The sequence below is a fragment of the Carcharhinus amblyrhynchos genome, chromosome 13 (genome assembly GCF_965287045.1).
Source record: "Carcharhinus amblyrhynchos chromosome 13, sCarAmb.v2.hapA, whole genome shotgun sequence".
NCBI lineage: Eukaryota > Metazoa > Chordata > Chondrichthyes > Carcharhiniformes > Carcharhinidae > Carcharhinus > Carcharhinus amblyrhynchos.
In genome coordinates, this window is record NC_137336.1 from 77,631,915 (window position 1) to 77,647,289 (window position 15,375).

The following is a 15,375-nucleotide window of genomic DNA, read 5'->3' on the forward strand; positions in this document are numbered from 1 at the left end:
AATTTGAGCGTTTTTTTTGTTTTATTATTCATTGATGGGACGTAGGCGTTGCTGGCTGGCCAGCATTTATTGCCCATCCCGAGTTGCCCGAGGCAATTGAGAGTCAAACACATCGAATCACATGTCGGTTAGAGCAAGCAAGGACTGTGGGTTTCCTTCCATAAAGAACATGAGTGAGCTGACAATCGGCAATAATTTTGTGGACATCAATAGATTCTAAATTCCACATTTTTTCTTTATTGAATTCAAATTTCACTTGCTGCCCTGACGGAATTTGAACCCTGCTCTGCAGATCATTAGCTGACTTTCTGGATTAACTGTATCCCGATAGTACCATTAGTCTATAGCCTCCTGGTAATCAAAAGTTATTGATCACGTTGCCCTTGCATCAGGTCAATGTTGTTCTCATAGAAATGGCCTTTCGAAAAGTAACAGGCGCCATTGTTCACACAAATGAAGCCTTTGCATTGTGCAAATTAATTGTTGGATTAGACCCCTGACAAGTTTTTTACGAGATTGCACAATCGGGCAGATATAAGCGATGACGGTGCATCGAAGTATTGTGCATAAACAGAATCACAACCTGTACACAACCAAAATGCTGCAACTCCTGCATCAATTTTTATCAAGTATGTAAGGATGTAGAATATAGGGAGGACCTTATCCAACTTGCAGAGTAGCGGTGGCTGAGGGACTGGTGCATTCTTGGAGAAGTCGGACCAGTACCATCCACTAAAAAGTGGGAAGTGGAAGACTTGGTGTCAAGGAGCAGTAAACCCCAACCACTGCATTAGTCTTTTCCTCCTCCCTCCTTCTCAGACCAAAAAAAAATCACGAGAAGGTAAACGTGAAGGTAAGAGTTTTATAATTTTTCCTAAATCATTTAATTGGTGCTCAAATGTTGGTCAGTGGGGCTATAATGCTGCATTTGAGAGATGCGGCGGATCAGAGACGCTTCCAGCATCTCGGACAGCTGTGTCTGCAGGAAGTGCCCCCAATTGCAAATTCTTGCAGACCGCATGGATAATCCATTGGAGCAACAGTCGGATGCACTTAGGAGCATAAAGGTGGCGGAAAGCGTCAAAGATAAAGGCTTTAAAGACGTGGTCACGCATGAGATTCAGGAAGATAGATGAGCGACCGCTAAAGGGGCAGGCAGTTCGTACAGGGATCCCGTGTGGTCATCCCCGTTTCCAACACGTACACCGTTTTGGAAACTGATGGGGCGATGTCTTATGAGAGGATCACAGGACCGAAAGCCACAGCAGTGGCACCATGGCTGGCTCTGTTGTTAAGCAGGGAGGGACAAAGAACATTCGAACAATAGTTCGAGGGGCTCTGTAGTCTAATGTGCCGAGAGGCTCTTCTATCAAAAAGGAGAAGGTACTGGGGTTTTTGAGAAACATTAAGGAAGATAAATCCCCAGGGTCTGATGGGATATACCACAAAATACTGAGCGAGGCAAAGGAGGAAATTGCTGGGGCCTTGAGAGAAATCTTTGTAATAATGCAGGTAATTACAGGCTGGTGAGTGTTACATCAGTGGTAGGGAAATTATTGGAGAGGATTACTCGAGACAGGATTAAATCCCACTTGGAATTAAGTGAACGTATTAGTGTGCAGCAACATGGTTTTGTGAAAGAGAGGTGTCTCACTAAATTGATAAGGTTTTTAGAGGAACTGACGAAGATGACTGACCAGGGTAGGCGAGTGGATGTTGTCCACACGGACTTCAGTAAGCCATTTGAGAAGGTATTGCAAACTGGTGCAAAAGGTGAAGCTGCATGGGATCAGAGGTGAGCTGGGAAAGTGGAGACAAAACTGGTTCAGTAAGAGGAGACAAAGAGTCGCAGTGGATTTGGAGAAAAATGGAACTGGTTTGATAAGTAAGTTTGTGGACGATACAAACCTTTGTGGATTTGCAGATAGCGATGAGGGCCATCAAAGGATACGGCAGGATATAGATGGTTAGAGATTTGGGCAGGGTGATGACAGAAGGTGTTTAATCCAGACAAATGTGAGGTATGCATTTTGGAAGGTCTAATACAGATAATGGCAGAACCCTTCGGAGTATTGAAAGCAAAGGAATCTGTTTATAGAAGTGCACAAGTCCCTGAAAGAGGCATCGCAGGTGGTGAAGGTAGTCAAGAAGGCATAGAGCATGCTTGCTTTCATTTGCCAGGGCATTGTATTTAAAAATTGACGAATCATGTTACAGCTTTATCGAACCTTAGTTAGGCTTCACACGGAATATAGTGTTAAATTCCTGTCGCCACACTACCAGAAGAATGTGGAGGCTGTCGAGAAGTTACAGAAAATGTTTAGTCATGTTCCCTGTTATGGAGGCATAGGCTACGAGGAGGGGTTGGAGAAACTTAGTTTGTTTCCATTGGAACGACGGAGGTTGCAGAAGGACCGAATGGAAGTCTACAGTCTTATGAGAGGCACGGGCAGAGTGGATGGTCAGTAGATTTTTCCCAGGATGAACATATCAATTACTAGGGGGCATAGGTTTATAATAGATATATAAGGCAGATCTTTTGCACAGAGTGTGGTGGGTGCCTGGAACTCACTGCCGGGGCAGTGGAAGCCGAAATGATAGTGGCTTTTGAGCGGCATCTTGACAAATATATGATTAGGATGGGAAAAGGGGGATATGGTCTTGGAAGGATCGGCGGTTTTAGTTATGTCGGCAACGTGGTCGGTGCAGGCTTGGAGGGCCGAAGGGCCTGTTCCTGTGCTGTAATTTTCTTTGTTCTTTGTTCGTTGTTCAGAGTTTCCTCCACCAGGACCAAATGGTTGTTGCCGAACGTAAACTTCAATTGCTACATGACTGTCCGCTGCAGCATCAGTCTTCTGCAGTTTGGCAAACCAGAATTGTCCCTATCTCTTAGCATCTCCAATGACGCACAGTGTTATGTTTTACAGGTTGACCATAAATGGAACATTTCTGTCAAGAAATCTCCCTCCTTTTTATCCCTCACTTCTTGAAATAAAAAGCACGTCACGTTTGCAATAGAATTTGTGTATTTTGTTTCTACACGACTATCTTTGTCACTCGGCTACTCTCCAAAAATCACTGTCCATCTCCTCTGAACGTCCTTAGGTCTGAAATGGATAGCTTCAGACCTTCTTCTCCTGAACGCCATGTGCCACCATTTTATGCACTGACTTCAACCTGCAGTGGCTTTTTGCAATTGTATGCTCCCATCGACATTTTCTTCTGGGCCACCAAAGTGGTTTAATGCATGCTTTTAGACTGAGGCTCTCTCTTTATTCGCTTCACATAGAATGAGAAAAGTGGGCTCAGTACAAATCGTTAGGTCAAAGTTCTGCATATCGTTGTGTTAAAACTGCCAATTTGAGTGTGCCCCATTATCCCGACATTTTCACTCCCATGTTCGACATGGAGTTCGGTTACGAGTGGTGTGCCTCAGGGATCTGTTTTGGGGCCACTGCTGTTTGTAATTTTTATTAATGATCTGGATGAGGGTATAGCTGGGTGGATTAGTAAATTTGCTGATGACACCAAAGTCGGAGGTGTGGTAGACAGTGAGGAAGGGTGTCTTAGTCTACGGGGAGACTTGGTCAAGTTGCAGAGCTGGGCCGAGAGGTGGAGGATGGAGTTTAATGCGGAAAAGTGTGAGGTAATTCACTTTGGCAGGAATAATGGATGTGTACAGTATAGGGCTAACGGTAGGACTCTGAATAGTGTGGATGAACAGAGGGATCTAGGTGTATGTGTACATAGATCCCTGAAAGTTGGGAATCAAGTAGATAGGGTTGTTAGGAAGGCATACGGTGTCTTGGCGTTTATTGGTAGGGGGATTGAATTTAAGAGCCGCAGCGTCATGTTGCAACTGTACAAAACTCTGGTGCGTCCGCACTTGGAGTATTATGTGCAGTTCTGGTCCCCACATTATAGGAAGGATGTGGAGGCTTTGGAGAGGGTGCAGAGGAGGTTTACCAGGATGTTGCCTGGTATGGAGGGGAGACTGAGGGATTTGAGGTTGTTTTCATTAGAAAGAAGGCGGCTGCGAGGGGACCTTATTGAAACATATAAGATGATCAGAGGTTTGGATAGGGTGGACAGTGATAGCCTTTTTCCTCGGATAGAGAAAGCTAGCACGAGGGGGCATAGCTTTAAATTAAGGGGTGGTAGTTATAGGACGGATGTCAGGGGTAGGTTCTTTACCCAGAGGGTGGTGGGGGATTGGAATGCCCTGCCTGCTGCAGTTGTGGATGCGCCTAGTTTGGGGGCGTTTAAGAGATCCATGGATAGGTTTATGGATGGGAAGGGTTTGGTTTAGGTTAGAGGGTCATTGTTTTTTAACTGGTCGGCGCAACATCGTGGGCCGAAGAGCCTGTTCTGCGCTGTAATGTTCTATGTAATGTTCTATGTCTTTCTGCAAACTAATAGGTTCTTCCGAACTAGGTGTGTTTTCCCTCTCGTTTCCAATCATACATTTTCCAACGATCCCGACGACGTTTGGAATTGGAGACAAGTAAATTGCTTCGATACATTAAGATTCAGGTCCAATTTTTCTATCAAAAGTTCAAGGCGTTTCGTTGAATCCAATTTACCTGTAATTGCCCCATGATGGGATTTTCAGATCATGTCTATACGTTGGAGATATAATGTACGTAAAGAGCAACTGGCCTGAGCATTGAAAAACTATTGGAGAAATGATTGGCACTAAAAGCGTGTGAACTCCCAGGAACTGATGGCCAGATCCTTAGGACTTTTTTTTAATTAACAGCTGCAAATACTGAAAATACGATCCCACTGTTAAGGAAAGGCAGATAGGGGATGACGGATCACTTAGACATAAATTGACAGTTGGGTAAGGGTGGGAGGGGGAATTAAGGCAGTTTGGTACACTTTCATAGAATAGCTGCATTTACATTAAAAAAAATCTGCACTTCCTCTTTCATGGAACCACACAAAGCCAAATATGTAATGCTAGCCTCGTTATGATGCATTAGAGAGTTAAAGTGATAGGTGAACAAGGAAAAGGGCGGGGCCTCAACCGATACAATAGAGTTCCAAAGAACACTTAATTTAATAAAAGTTTCTTCCCTGAGGAATGGAACAGCCCACCGCGAACACAGCATAAACAGTGTGAAAAGCACAAGTAAACCCTATTTCACTTGTAAGATGGAGGAGATGGTTAAGCTTCTCGGCGAACATAATCGATATTACCCAGGTAAACGACACAACTCTCTGTGGTCTTCACCCTTTCTTTGGCAAATCAACTTTGAAACATGCCTCTTGTATTTTGACAAGGCCGTGGCCATGTGCTTAAAAACAAATATTCTGCATCACGCTATTATATAGAAGGCGTGTTCAGTATGAAGATGAAACTCCCGCATCTGAATCATTCAAACAACAATTTCTGCCTTATTAACGGGTTTGTCTAAAAAAAGCTTGAACTTATGCTGTAAATCTATGTAAGAGACACACCTCTTTTTACAGCCCTTTTCACCATTGGCCCCAATGTCGCCTTTTCACTTCAGCTGTACTCCAGCTGCGGCCTCACCAGTGCCCTGTACAGCTGCAGCAAGACAGCCCTGCATTTTTACTCGATCCCCCCTCGCTATAAAGGCCAACATTCCATTCGCATAGATTTAAGGTGCAAAGGAAAAATTTTTAGAGGAGATATGCAAGACCTTTTTTTGATACAGGAGATGGTGAATAGCAGGAACACACTGCTCAGGAATGCGGTGGGAGATATGATAGCGGCATTTAAGGTGCAACTCGATGAACACACGAGGTAGGATGGGAATGGAAGGATCCGGACTCCATCAGCGCATGCGGTTTTACTTTAACTCTGAAAACGCACTTGAACATTAACTGAAAATTAACTTTAACTAAACATCATTTAACTAAAAGTAGATACTACCGAGGTTATTTGATGGTCTTTCTCTCGGTTAGAGTGAAGTTCGATCATTAATCTTAAAATAATCATCATAAATCCCTTGTGGGTTCTGGAATAGCATTACTTATGATGGAGAGCACTTGAAAGGTCATAGCAGACAAGGCTGAGAACCATCTGGTGCAAAATTGGGTTGAAATACATCCGCGTTTGAATGTCTGGAGCAAACGCAAAGTGACCAGTGGGTCACTTGACACATGAAAGAGTGTGACTCGATTGAGAATGGAGGTTTAATAGCATCGCCTGAACAGGGGCTTGGACGCTGGGCCCTCAAATTAAAAGTCTGATGCTCTACCGACTGAGCTATCCGGGCTGCGATGGTGAAATTGCGGAGCGCCCTATACTGGCCGGTCTGAACATCACATGGCTGAAGTTTTGCATTCCTTCCAGCTATCATCTAATATCTTCAGATTGTTTCTATCACACAAGTATTCGCCATTGGGTTTGAGACGGTCACTGCCTTCCTCTCAATAATACAGCTCCCTCACTCAAACATCAATGCCACGCCAAAACTTGCTTGACGAATTATTGTCACAAACCCCGAATCCTTCTGCAGAAAGCCAACTCCTAGCATTCACTTTTAAACATCCTTTCGTCTTGGCCATTATTCCTGCGAGGGTCGCGGTAAGATAGTGATGCTGCAGGTACATGGAGTGAAGGGTTGGGGTGCGGGCGGGCGTACAGGAATAGAATGACTCAGAGAGATACGTTTCAAACAGTAACATATAGAAGTTCTTATTTGTGCGGTTGTCCCAGAAACGCCACTCTAACCGAATAAACGGACGCTAATTTATTCCAAAATTTGAGACAGCTACCTGATTGAAAGCAAACCAATGATACATTCAATAACTGCATTTAATAATTGTTCTTTGTAACATGTATACTTCTCAAGGCCTCACTATTTATTTCCCCAATTTCCCTAGCATCCATGCTTCTCAACAATAGTTACTGATGTCAAATATTCACTTAGGTTCTCATCTATCTCTTGTGAATCCGCACATAGATGACTTTGCTGCTCCTTAAGAGGCCCTACTCTTAACAGCCCCTCGTTTTTCTTTTGGCCTTTATGTATTTGTAGAAGCTCTTTGGATTGCCCTTTGCTTTATCTGCCAAAACAACCTTATGTCCCATTTTTGCCCTCCCGATTTCTCTCCTATCCTTTCCTACACCCACTATAGTCTTCAAGGGCTCACTCGACCAAGCTGCCTCGTTCTTCTTCTTGAGCAGAGCCTCAATGTGCCGAGTTATCCAGGGTTACCTCTTTCTACCAGCCTTAGACCCAACAACAGTGAGGGTATGGGTGATATCGTTCAAAACGAGACAGAGTCCTTTTTGAAACTTTGGACAGTGACGGACAATTCAATTGCCCCTGACAATACAATCTTTCAATGAAAATAGCTCTCAATCTATTCGATCAGGTCGCCCCTCAAACTCAACAAAAAAAAGTATAGCCAGAAATTTTTCCCCGGGTAGCAGAGTCGATTACTAGGGGGACATCTGTTTAAGATGGCGAGAGCAAGATTTAAAGGAGATATACGAGGCAAGTTTTTTTACACAGATGGTAGTCGGTGCCTGGAACTCGCTGGGAGAAGGAGTGGAAGCGGATACGATAGTGAGTTTTAAGGGGTTTCTTGACAAATACATGAATAGGATGGGAATAGAGCGAGACGGTCCCTGGAAGGATGCAGGGTTTTAATTCAGTCGGGCAGTGTGGTCAGTGCAGGCTCGAAGGACCGAAGGGCCTGTTTCTGCGCTGTAATTTTCTTTGTTCTTGTCTTTGTTCTTTGATTCTTGAAACCAAAGCTTTTACAAAGCATTTCATGCCTGCAAAGTTTCAACATGAATTGTGTAAATATCACTGAATGAAATGTATTTGAATTTTAAGTACCATGGAACCAATTGCGTGATCTTAATAAGTTTTGTTTTTGTTAGAATTAAGACCATCTTAAATTAACTACCCTCAATGTTTTTTGATGAAATTCAAAATCTCATAATGACCTTCAATATGCCTTCAAACAGCTGGAACGGAGAATTAAGTTGCACTTGAAAGCAAATCAGAATATTGCAATGCTTTCGTCTATCAACCTCACCGCGATTGGCATGAATTCCTTGTTGGTTCTGAATTAGCATTATTCATCATATAAAACACTTGAAACCCCATAGCATGCAAGGCTGAGCACCAAGTGGGGCAAAATTGGATTAGAATACATCCACATTTGCATGACCGGAACAGACACAAAGTGACCAGTGGTTTACTTGGCCCATGAAACAGCGTGATTCGATTGAGATTGGAGGTTTAAAAGTATCACTGGAGTAGGGGCTTGAACCTGGGCCCCTCAAATTAAAAGCCTAATGCTCGACTGAGCTATCCGGACATTGGAGGGAGAAGGCTGGACCATTATTCCCTGTGAGAGTCGCGGTGACATGGTGATGTTGCAGGGCCTGGAGTGGGGGATGGGCGTTGGCGTATGGGAGTGGGAATGGGGTGTGGTGTTCACCTGATTAAGAGCAATATGTTGCAAATATTTGTCTGTAGAAATCCTTATTTATGCAGTTGTCTCTATAACAGCACTCTAACCCAATGAAAGGCCAACAATTATTCCCATAATGTAGATAACTGTCCCTTTGAAAGCAAACCAATGATATTTTGAGATAACTGCACCTAATCAACACACATCAGTGGAGAATATGCAATGACATTGGAGGATTTGCAAACCCTTCTATATGTACGCAGCTGGAAATGAGGGTGGAAATGAATGACTTTCACAATCTGAATTCAGCTTGTTTGCCCATGTTGCGAGGAACGAGTATTGCAATCAAGAATGAATTTCGAGCATCAGCTCTGGAATCACAACTTCCTGATGATTTAGTTCCCTACACGTGGGGGAGGCAGCAATGATACCAAGTCCATGGTCAAGCCAGCTATCCGTAATAATCTTCCTCAGAAGACATTTTCTAACATCGCAGCAGAGCATGTGTTGTCGCTGCTCCTACAGTATTTTTGAGAATGAAGTTCACGCACTTGAAGTCAACTGCAGTGAGGGGATGGGTGATGTCGTTCAAAGTGAAGATAGAGAAAGCATCTTCGTTTTGAAACTTTAGGCAGTGATACAGGATACAATTCCCTTTGAAAATACAGATTTGTCAATGACAATAGCTCTCAATCTATTCTTGAAAGCAAAGTTTTTACAAAGCATGGTCTGCTTTCAAGTTCCAACATGAATTGTGCTATTACCCTTGAATGAAATGTATTTGAATTTGAAGTACCATGGAACCAATTGCATCATCTTAAGGAGTTTTGTCTGGACAGAATAAAGACCATCTGAAAATAGACACTGCCGATGTGCCTGGATGAAATTCGACATCTCGTGATGACATTCAATATAAATTCAAACAAGTAAATCGGAGAAGTACGTTACATTTGAAAACTAATCAAAACATAGCAAAGCTTTGGTTCATCAATCGTAAAACAATCATTATGAATTCCTTGTTGGTTCTGGAATAGCATTACTTATGATGAAAAGCACTTGAAACACCATAACAGACAAGGCTGGCGAAATTGAAATTGCATTGTAATGCATCCGCGTTTCAATGTCCGGAGGAAACGTAAAGTGACGAGCGACTTACTTGACACATGAAAGATTATGCTTCGATTGAGAATAGACATTTAGAAGCATCGCCCGAACAGGGACTTGAACCCTGGACCCTCAGATTAAAAGTCTGACACTCTACCGACTGAGCTATCCGGGCGCTGTCGCTGAATGTGCGCAGCGCCCTATACTGGTCGGTCTGAACATTGCATGACTGAAGTTTTGCATTCCTTCCAGCTATCATCCAATATCTTCAGATTATTTCTATCACACAAGTATTCCCCACTGGGTTTGGAGACAGTCACTGCCTTCCTCTCAATTATCCAGCTCTCTCACTCAAACATCATTGCCTCGCCAAAACTTGCTTGACGAATTATCGCCACGAAACCCAAATCTTTCTAAAGAAAACCAACTCTCAGCATTCACTTTTAATCGTTGTTTCATCTTGGCCATTATTCCTGTGAGGTTCGCGGTGAGACAGTGATGCTGCAGGAACGTGGAGTGAAGGGCGGGGGTCCGGATGGGGGATATGTGAATAGAACGACTTAGAGAGACACTCGTCAAACAGTAACACATAGAAGTTCTTATTTGTGCGGTTGTCCTGGAAACACCACTCTAACCTCATAAATGGACCTTAATTTATTCCAAAATTTGAGACAGCTACCTGATTGAAAGCAAACCAATGATTCATTCAATAACCGCATTTAATTAATACAAACCAGTGGAGAATAATCAAGGACTATGGCTCCTTTGCAAACCCTTCTAAATGCAGAAAGTGGGAAATGAGCATCTCCGTTCATCATGTCTGTCCGTATTGCAGGGAACGAGAATTGCAACGAAGGAAAGATTACCAGAAGAAAAAAAAAACTGGACCACAACTTCCTAATGATTTAGTTACCAAGTCTTTGGGAATCAGCAACGAATCTGAGTCCGTGGGCAAAACAGCAAACTATAAAAATCTCATTTCAAAAACGTGTTTTCCATCACTGCAGTTCATGTGGTGTATCTACTCTTATAGTACTTTTGGGAAAGATATTCCCGGAATTGAAACCAACAACAGTGAAGGAATGTTTGATATCGTTCAAACTGAAGATACAGTCTGTCTTTGCGAGTTGGAACTTTGGGCAGTGATGGAGAATTCATTGCCCTGGACAATAACATTTGTCAATTAAAAAGCTCTCCACCAATTCTTAAAAGCAACGTTTTTACAAAGCAGCGCAAAGCCTGCAAAGTTTCAAACTGCAAATATCTCTGAAAGAAAGGGATTTTACATACCATGCAATCAATTGCGTGATATTAAACAGTTTTGTTAGGACAGCATAAAAACAATCTTAAAGTAGCCATCCTCAATGGGTGTGGATGAAATTCAAAATCTCAGAATGACATTCAATATTTCTTCAACTACCGGGAACGAAATATAAAATTACAGTTGGAAGGAAATCAGAATACTGCAAAACTTTCGTTTATCAATCTTACGGCGACCAGCATGAATTGCCTGAGGGTTCTGGGTTAGCATTATTTATGACGAAGAACACTTGCAACGTCATAGCATACAAGGCTGAGAACCAAATAGTACAAAATTGGATTGGATTTCATCCGCGTTCGAATGTCCAGAACAGACATTAAATGACCAGCGGACTCACTTGGCACTCTGAAACAATGTGACTCGATTGAGAATGGAGATTTGAAACCATAGCTCCCACAGCGACTGGAACACTGGAACCTCAGATTAAAAATCTGACCGACTGAGGTATAGGGCTCTGGGAGTGATGGTGCACTGAGACCTTTTCTGGCTGGTTCGAACATTACACGGCTGAATTTTTGCATTTCCTCCAGCAGTCATGCAATTTCTTCACATTATTTCTCTCACACAGGCATTCCTTTGTTTGTTTTGGATTTTCAACCTCATTTTCTATGTAGTATTTCGCAAAGCTACGTAGTAGATTGGCTGCTCTGATATCTTGATTTGCTGGAATTATAGTTTCACCGACCGTTGTGGTAGTTATGCTGTTGCGAAAACTATCATAACTTACTTGAAAATTAGGGAAACAGTATTGTAAATAGCTGTGTATCCATCTGTAAACTGTGCAGATGGATACTGTGTAGATACTGTAAACTGCAAACTGTATAGATTCATTATTCCAGCAGTTCATTAGGAAATATAATACAGTTCCAACAAACGGTATTACAGCACGTGGTTGTCATTTTTTTTCTGTTTGCAGCGGTAACATGATCCTGCGCCTTAATCTCCATCTGGAGATGACAAATACTTGCTTAGTGATCTCCTATTTTACTCTCATAGATGGCAGAGACCAATCATGTCTGCTGACCTGTTACACCAGCACAGTTTATGAAGCTAATTCAGGAACTTCAGCTCTGAGAAAAGATGGGGTGGAGCCTCACTAAACATTGGAGCTGCCGATAAGGCCAAATCGACGCTCTTGTTACTATTCTTCTCACCGATGCGAATCAGAGAAACACCCACAATTTTATTAACCTCGAAGTGTCAGCTGTATCGATTGAAGAGGAGAATTCAGGCTTTGTGAACTCTGAAATGGGCATCAAATGTGAATGTTGTCCCATTATTCTCGTGAGTGCAGAAGCAGGAACATTGTTCTGATCGAGCTGTTTGTAGAAAGAAAATGGTTTATTGTGAAAACACTATTTCACTTTGCCCTGAGAGACAGACGGATCTGGGCCAATCAATCGCCAGTTTTTACAGGAAGGGTTGCTGGAGATCTCAAACGCGTTTGTCAAAATCGAGTGAAGCTACTGAAACTTGCCGGAGGTGTGAAAAGGTGGCATTTTTTGGCAGGTCTCAAACTCAGCCTTTGTTCGGGGAGCTGGAGAATTCAGACTTTCATTGCTTTATCGGCAAGTGACTAAAGGAAGATAAAATGAACCGCTAACAATGAGCTGAACCCACAGTTTAACGATCAGAAACAGATGTACCTGAGGTTCCACTGTATGTCTTTACCCGGCGCTCTGCAGCATCTCAGAACAGATCCTCCACTCATCCATTCCTTCTCAATCCTCCCTCTATAGATCATTTCCATTACTGGCAGACCAACTGCCTCCCTTTGATGATATCTTCATAAGTCATGTCAAACGCAACCAACTACTTGTGCCATCTGCTAAAATGGCGATGTGCCAATTGCTGCTTCTGTCGTGTTTCTGACCAACAGTCTACTGAAGGTAATATTAATTAGGGAGAGGCATGACTTTTATAGGGTGAAAAATCGAAAGAATGTTTCCTTGGATGTGGGAACGTTTGTTATTACCTTCCTAAAATGAAGAAAGCTAAAATCGGTGTAGTTGTGCTAAATGTAATTTTGGATAATAAGCGGACTTGACAGGCCAATTTGATCATTGAAGTGTTCCACATTTCACCTTCCCACGTTTGGGTTTAGTCGTATTAATTATTTATATCTTTCGTGTCGGAGCTGGGTTTCGGAGTTCAATGTCATTCCTTGGACCCCCAGGCAGCACTTGAGCACATGGGCTGAAAGGTAACTTAATGTGATTTTCTGCTTGTTGGATCTCGTTTACATTGATTCCGAAGCGGAAACGTCAGCACCGCACTGCCCAACGTGAAAGCAATACCATTACAATTTGAAGCACTCCTCAGGACATGGGGTATAACGCACAACTGAGGTTGCATCTGAAGCAGTCGGGGTTAATTCGTAACCACTTTTAAACAATAAACCACCAACACATTTCATTACAAAATTGTGGAGAGGCGCAATCTAGGAACGGATGGAAGGAAACAATTCACACATGGAAGTAAAACTCGTTTATTTCAAACATGTAAGCAGTTGTTGTATATACTTGGCGTCGAGACAACACAATATTTTAGTGAATAGAAATCCACATAATATTTTACCACATGCTTTACGACATATGTTGTCACATATTTTACGACATAATACTTTATCACATCTGTTTACCGCAGACTGTTCGACGGCGGAATTCCTTACTGCATGCTTTGCCACAAAAGACTTCAACACATATTTTACGACATAATACCTTGCTACATATTTTATGAAGAAAATTTTCCCACAAGCTTTACTGCAGAATACTGTAACGAGAAGAGAAAAGAAGTACAGTTATTATGTCCCATGGTGACATTACCAAGGGTGGGGACGATGGGGGCGGGGGGCGGTGTTGTGAGGGGGGGGGGGGGGCGTGGTGGGCAGGGGGTGGATTGGGGGGGAGCGATATGAATGAAACGAAACTAATCATAATGAAAATTAATTTTTATACATTGCATCCTCAACCTCACGACATCTGCAAATACTTTAAAATTATTGAAGGTGTTTAAACATGGACACGTCCTGAATTAAGAGCAAAATGTGACAGACAGGAAATGGATGGGAATCGATGAGGGAGAGATGTTAGAAAGGGGTTTCAGCTAGACCTTGGGTGTGATGGAATCAAAGAGCATTCTGACCGGTGGAATTATCCTGTGGATTGACGGATTCCATCACCCAATTTTATTTACGCTGTTTAACTTCCTTCTGAATTCATCAAGCACCGAGCGCTCATGGACCAATGCAATCACCACCACAAGTAAGTCCCTTCCTGGTGACTCTCCTGTTCTGCCAATGAAGCCGTTCTAGACCGGTGCTGGTGGAGCCATGTTGCTGCAGGTCGGACCCTGAAGTGTCCCTGTTTGAGTGGTGATGTCCTCAGCAGTGGCTGCATTATTGTGCTGCGAATTGATGTCAAAACATTAATTTTAAGTGTATTCAAAGTAACGGACATGAAATGGAACGAATCCTTTTCAATGTGAATGGCATTTCTCAATAAGTGATAATTCTGTGAAAACTTCATTGAAAGACAGCAATGTCAAAAAGTAACAAAGAATTAGACACTAAGTTTCAAAATTAATAGATACACTGTAGGTTGTTGGCACCGTCTTGTCACTGGGTCAAGTATGGGACTCAGTAAAGTTGTGGAGATTATGTAATGTCAGGTGCCCAGAAGAGGATGCAAACTTTCTTAATTGAACTGCAATGGAAGTTAACTAACTGATCCACCTACTGAAAAATAATCAGTGTCCATATGATAATAATAGCAATGATATAACTTTCATGGCAGCTGACTGGCTCCGGATTTGAAGAAGGAATGCTTCTGAACTGTTTAGTCACAGACCTCAAAACATTTTTGACCACAAGATCACCACTTACACCCATGTGCCGTGACTTTACTTCCATTCAGTTTGGTCTTGTCCCTGAAGCAATTTAATTGCCAGTTCCTGCTATTTGTAACTTTCTGCTTCTGTCACCACCGCTTATTTACCTATTGTGCATGCATTGTCAACTTCAAGGCGGAGTCGTTCCCACCGTATACATACATCCCGCAGATTTCTCCAGAACCATGATAACTTTTCATTCCCAGGTTCCTCTCCAAATCCTGATGAAGAATATTTATGTGAGCAGAATGCTTAATTGATTCTTTTTTCATGCAGGACTTTGGAAATCCAGGCACTTCCCTGAGAAATAAATTGGTTGAGTTTTTCGCATAGCTGTTACAAATGGTTGGAAATCTTTGCCTGTTTGTACCCACCAATCCGCTAGAGGGACTTATTGATCTCCACCGTGTGGCCCAATGCCTCCCAGCATCTTAAATCCATTACTTAATTCATCTCCGAAGCCTCATTCTTCCAATCAGACTTTGGAACACTTTTAACAATCTTTTCGGCTTCAGATTCACTGCCCTCTCGATATCCCCAATGCTGGTATAGGGACATCCAATATTTGAAGAATGCTATATGAAGAATTGTCCACAGATGTCCCAGAACAAAGAGCAGTACAGCACAGGAAACAGGCCCTTCGGCCCTCCAAGCCT

At 42.6% G+C, this 15,375-nt stretch overlaps 2 non-coding genes across 2 annotated transcripts; both read right to left on the bottom strand.

The window, feature by feature from the left end:
• Positions 1–6,175: 6,175 nt before the first annotated feature.
• Positions 6,176–6,248, bottom strand: trnak-uuu (transfer RNA lysine (anticodon UUU)). The gene has a single exon. It is a non-coding gene; the product is annotated as a tRNA-Lys (tRNA).
• Positions 6,249–9,612: 3,364 nt separating this feature from the next.
• trnak-uuu (transfer RNA lysine (anticodon UUU)) lies at positions 9,613–9,685 on the bottom strand. The gene has a single exon. It is a non-coding gene; the product is annotated as a tRNA-Lys (tRNA).
• Between the last annotated feature and the right edge of the window lie 5,690 nt (positions 9,686–15,375).